This window comes from Salmo salar, chromosome ssa04 (genome assembly GCF_905237065.1).
Source record: "Salmo salar chromosome ssa04, Ssal_v3.1, whole genome shotgun sequence".
In the NCBI taxonomy this organism is placed as follows: domain Eukaryota; kingdom Metazoa; phylum Chordata; class Actinopteri; order Salmoniformes; family Salmonidae; genus Salmo; species Salmo salar.
This window is the reverse complement of record NC_059445.1, coordinates 29789252-29795251: the sequence shown is the minus strand read 5'-3', so window position 1 is coordinate 29795251 and position 6000 is coordinate 29789252.

Sequence of the window (6000 nt, the reverse complement as noted above, 5' to 3'; positions counted from 1 at the left end):
AAATTAGTTCGCAACGAGCCAGATTCTGTATACCCTGATTCTGCGTGCAACGAACGCAAGAGAACTGACACAATTTCACCTGGTTAATATTGCCTGCTAACCTGGATTTCTTTAAGCTAAATATGCAGGTTTAAAAATATATACTTCTGTGTATTGATTTTAAGAAAGGCATTGATGTTTATGGTTAGGTACAGTCGTGCAACGATTGTGCTTTTTTTCGCAAATGCGCTTTTGTTAAATCATCCCCGTTTGGCGAAGTCTGCTGTCTTTGTTAGGAAGAAATAGTCTTCACAGTTCGCAACAAGCCAGGCGGCCCAAACTGCTGCATATACCCTGACTCTGTTTGCAAGAGAAGTGACACATTTTCCCTAGTTAAAAGAAATTCATGTTAGCAGGCAATATTAACTAAACATGCAGGTTTAAAAATATATACTTGTGTATTGATTTTAAGAAAGACATGGATGTTTATGGTTAGGTACACGTCGGAGCAAAGACAGTCCTTTTTCGCGAATGCGCACCACATCAATTATATGCAAAGCAGGACAGTCTAGATAAACTAGTAATATCATCAACCATGTGTAGTTAACTAGTGTTTATGATTGATTGATTGTTTTTTTATAAGATAAGTTTAATGCTAGCTAGCAACTTACCGTGGCAACGTAAAGCAGGTGGTTAGTGCGTTGAGCTAGTTAACGTAAGGTTGCATCCCCAAGCTGACAAGGTAAAAATCTGTCGTTCTGTCCCTGAACAAGGCAGTTAACCCACCGTTCCTAGGCCGTCATTGAAAATAAGAATGTGTTCTTTAACTGACTTGCCTAGTTAAATAAAGGTTTAATAAATAAATAAATAAATAAATAAATAGGCAAATCGGTGGCCAAAAATACCCATTACCGATTGTTACGAAAACTTGAAATCGGCCCTAATTAATCGGCCATTCCGATTAATCGGTCGACCTCTAATATGGACATCCAGATGTATTGGTTTAGGTCTGTTAAATCTCCTCTGCAGGCCCTGTCACAGCTCACATAACAGGTCCCTGGTGTGACGACCTGAAACGGAATGGTCATGGGGGAAAAGAGAGACCAGTCATGTACTGGAGTAAATCGTTAGACTCGGTGCGAGAGGAAAGCCGCTGAGTCTGAGAACAGTGCAGGTGACAGATATGGTTTTGCATATCACTGCTTCGATTACAATGGCCCAAAAAAGTAGATGTGTCTCGATTCAGTGCACATTAATCTTAAAATAGTAGACATTAATGAGTGTGATGCAAATAGTGAATATCCAACGGAGATTGGTAATAGTATATACTTTACAGTAAATGTTGGGGTGGATTAAAACAAACGATTAAAGAATGGAGGGGGGACAGTGGCATCCCTGTGAACAGAAGTTTTCATGTTTTGTTTGTCTGTAATTAAAACCTTTTTGTGGTTGATTGAGATTCACCATAGTGAAAACGAATGAAATGTTAATTTTCTCTTTTAGGAGAGGATGGGGTATCCCTATCTCTCCATTTGAAATGTTTCCAGAGTCCCTTGCCTTGGGAGAGCAGTTAGTGAAATTCTTCAGTTCTATAAAGTGTAAAGGTACCCGGATCCGTCCATAAAAGTCACACCCGATTAATTTCTTAGGGATAGGCATCCCTAAGAAATTAGCGGGACAACTTCCGGTGAAACTGGAGGGCGCCCAATTCAAATAAATAATCATAAATATTATGGACATTTAGGTACATATAAGTATCTTATATCAGCTGAAAGATTAAATTATTGTTAATCTAACTGCACTGTTTGATTTACAGTAGCTATTACAGCGAAAACATGCCATGCCCCACATTAAAATATTTTTACACCGACACAGGTTTCATACATTCACAAATAACGATTAGATATTCACTTACTTTTTGAAAATCTTCCTCTGATTTGTCATCCAAAGGGTCCCAGCTGTAACATGTAGTGTTGTTTTGTTAGATAAAATCCTTCTTTATATCCCAAAAAGTCAGTTTAGTTGGTGCCATCGATTTGAGTAAATCACTCGTTCAACATGCAGAGAAAGGAATCTAAAAATGTATCCCTAAACTTTGTTTCAACAAGTCAAAATATGTTTCTATTTACTCCTCAGATACCCTAAAATGTAATCAAACTATAATATTTCTTATGGAAAGAAGTATGTTCAATAGGAAACCAATTTTAGCAGGTCTTCATGGCGCGCAAACACGAATTTCCAAGACTGTGTCCCTGTACTAAAACTGATATTTCTTATTCGTTTTTGAAGTTACAAGCCTGAAACCTTGAACATAGACTGCTGACACCCTGTGGAAGCCATAGGAATTGCATCCAGTGAGATAGTTTTCAATATGACCTTTTACTTGGCTTTCTAAGAGGATTGTCTCTCAAAAAAGAATCTGGTTTGTTTTTCTTTGGATCTATTGTGTTATATTCCCCTACATTCGTTTAACATTTCTAGAAACTGTGTTTTCTTTCCAATGGTACCAATTATATGCATATCCTGGCTTCAGGGCCTGAGCTACAGGCAGTTAACTTTGGGCACGTCATTCAGGCGGAAATGGAGAAAAAAGGGGCCTAGCCATATTAACCTGTTTAGGATAGGGGGCAGTATTTTCACGGCTGGATAAAAAACGTACCCGATTTAATCTGGTTATTACTCCTGCCCAGAAACTAGAATATGCATATAATTTTCAAAGCAAGCATATATGTCACAAAAACCAAAACCACAGCTAAATGCAGCACTAACCTTTGATGATCTTCATCAGATGACACTCCTAGGACATTATGTTATACAATACATGCATGTTTTGTTCAATCAAGTTCATATTTATATCAAAAAACAGCTTTTTACATTAGCATGTGATGTTCAGGACTAGCATACCCACCGCATACTTCCGGTGAATTTACTAAATTACTCACGATAAACATTTACAAAAAACATAACAATTATTTTAAGAATTATAGATACAGAACTCCTTTATGCAATCGCTATGTCCGATTTTAAAATAGCTTTTTGGCAAAAGCACAATTTGCAATATTCTGAGTACATAGCTCGGCCATCACGGCTAGCTATTTTACATTTACATTTAAGTCATTTAGCAGACGCTCTTATCCAGAGCGACTTACAAATTGGTGCATTCACCTTATGATATCCAGTGGAACAACCACTTTACAATAGTGCATCTAAATCTTTTAAGGGGGGGGGATTAGAAGGATTACTTTATCCTATCCTAGGTATTCCTTAAAGAGGTGGGGTTTCAGGTGTCTCCGGAAGGTGGTGATTGACTCCGCTGTCCTGGCGTCGTGAGGGAGCTTGTTCCACCATTGGGGTGCCAGAGCAGCGAACAGTTTTGACTGGGCTGAGCGGGAACTGTGCTTCCTCAGAGGTAGGGGGGCCAGCAGGCCAGAGGTGGATGAACGCAGTGCCCTTGTTTGGGTGTAGGGCCTGATCAGAGCCTGAAGGTATGGAGGTGCCGTTCCCTTCACAGCTTCGTATTTTGACATCCGCCAACTTCGGGGTCACCTAAACTCAGAATTATTATAAGAAAAATTGGATTACCTTTGCTGTTCTTCATCAGAATGCACTCCCAGGACTTCTACTTCAACAACAAATGTTGTTTTGGTTCCAAATAATCCATAGTTATATCCAAATACCTCCGTTTTGTTCGTGCGTTCAGGTCACTAACCGAAAGGTAACGCGCGAGTGCATTTCGTGACAAAAAAATTCAAAATATTCCATTACCGTACTTAGAAGCATGTCAAACGCTGTTTAAAATAAATTTTTTATGCTATTTTTTTCGTAAAATAGCGATAACATTCCAACCGGGTAACGTTGTATTCATTCAAAGACTGAAAGAAAAACATGGCGAGTTCTCGTGACCGCGCATCTCAGTCTCACTGTCCCCAGGCTGACCACTTACAAACTCTTCTGCTGTACTTTGCCCAGAGACAGCAGACACCCCATTCCACTTTCTGGCAGCTTCTGAGAGCCAATGGAAGCCTTAGAAAGTGTCACGTTACAGCACAGATGCTGTATTTTCGATAGAGATGCAACAGAAGGACAACAAATTGTCAGACAGGGCACTTCCTGCATGGAATCTTCTCAGGTTTTGGCCTGCCATATGAGTTCTGTTATACTCACAGACACCATTCAAACAGTTTTAGAAACTGTAGAGTGTTCTCTATCCAAATCTACTAATTATATGCATATTCTAGTTTCTGGGCAGGAGTAGTAACCAGATTAAATCGGGTACGTTTTTTATCCGGACGTGAAAATACTGCCCCCTATCCCAACGAAGTTAAGTACTTTAGTCTAGTAAGCTCGACCGAGGACCACCGCGAGTGTAACTTTGAAGGAATCAATCTAATGAAGACGAGAGGGGAAGAACATTTCCCTCCCACCACCGTGTGGTACTCTGATGGATCCAGTCTAATGAACACTTCCAGAACAAAGAAAGCCTACTACCATACCTACTAAGTACATTGTGACCTCTGGTGGACAACCAGAGACTTCTGTCGAACTATTCTCCACAGACTGATCGAATGATTTCAACTGAGCGAGACGACAAAAGACATACAAGCGTAAATATGTACATTGCATTTCTGAATCCAAATGAGCGGTTTATAGGGTGCTAAATATCCATATTTAAGATGAGTGAATTATTCAACTGTATGTACAATAGTGGAATTCCTTTGTCTCTCCATCTCCCGCTCTTTCTCCCCCCCTTTCATTGTGTAACAAGCCATCATATTGGGTTAGTGTACTAGGGACTTTTCATGTACAGTCGTAGCCAAAAGTTTTGAGAATGACACAAATATTAACTTTCACAAAGTTTACTGCTTCAGTGTCTTTAGATATTTTTGTCAGATGTTACTATGGAATACTGAAGTATAATTACATCCTGACTGATGGCAGCCCATTCTTGCATAATCAATGCTTGGAGGTTGTCAGAATTTGTGGGGTTTTGTTTGTCCACCCGCCTCTTGAGGATTGACCACAAGTTCTCAATGGGATTAAGGTCTGGGGAGTTTCCTGGCCATGGACCCAAAATATCGATGTTTTGTCCCCCGAGCCACTTAGTTATCACTTTTGCCTTATGGCAAGGTGCTCCATCATGCTGGAAAAGGCATTGTTTGTCACCAAACTGTTCCTGGATGGTTGGGAGAAGTTGCTCTCGGAGGATGTGTTGGTAACATTCTTTATTCATGTCTGTATTCTTAGGCAAAATTGTGAGTCAGCCCACTCCCTTGGCTGAGAAGCAACCCCACACATGAATGGTCTCAGGATGCTTTACTGTTGGCATGACACAGAACTGATGGTAGCGCTCACTTTCTCCGGACAAGCTTTTTTCCAGATGCCCCAAACAATCGGAAAGGGGATTCATCAGAGAAAATGACTTTACCCCAGGCCTCAGCAGTCCAATCCCTGTACCTTTTGCAGAATATCAGTCTGTCCCTGATGTTTTTCCTGGAGAGAAGTGGCTTCTTTTCTGCCCTTCTTGACAACAGGCCATCCTCCAAAGGTCTTTGCCTCACTGTGCGTGCAGATGCACTCACACCTGCCTGCTGCCATTCCTGAGCAAGCTCTGTACTGGTGCTGCCCCGATCCCGCAGCTGAATCAACTTTACGAGATGGTCCTGGCACTTGCTGGACTTTCTTGGGCGCCTGAAGCCTTCTTCACAACAGTTGAACCGCTCTCCTTGATAATTTAATCATCGTAATAATTAACCTGTTAGGGCTATGGGGCAGTATTTACACGGCCGGATAAAAAACGTACCCGATTTAATCTGGTTATTACTACTGCCCAGAAACTAGAATATGCATATAAATATTGGCTTTGGACAGAAAACACCCTAAAGTTTCTAAAACTGTTTGAATGGTGTCTGTGAGTATAACAGAACTCATATGGCAGGCAAAAACCTGAGAAGATTCTGTACAGGAAGTGCCCTCTCTGACCATTCCTTGAGCTTCTTGACTCTTTTTATTGAAAACTTAGGA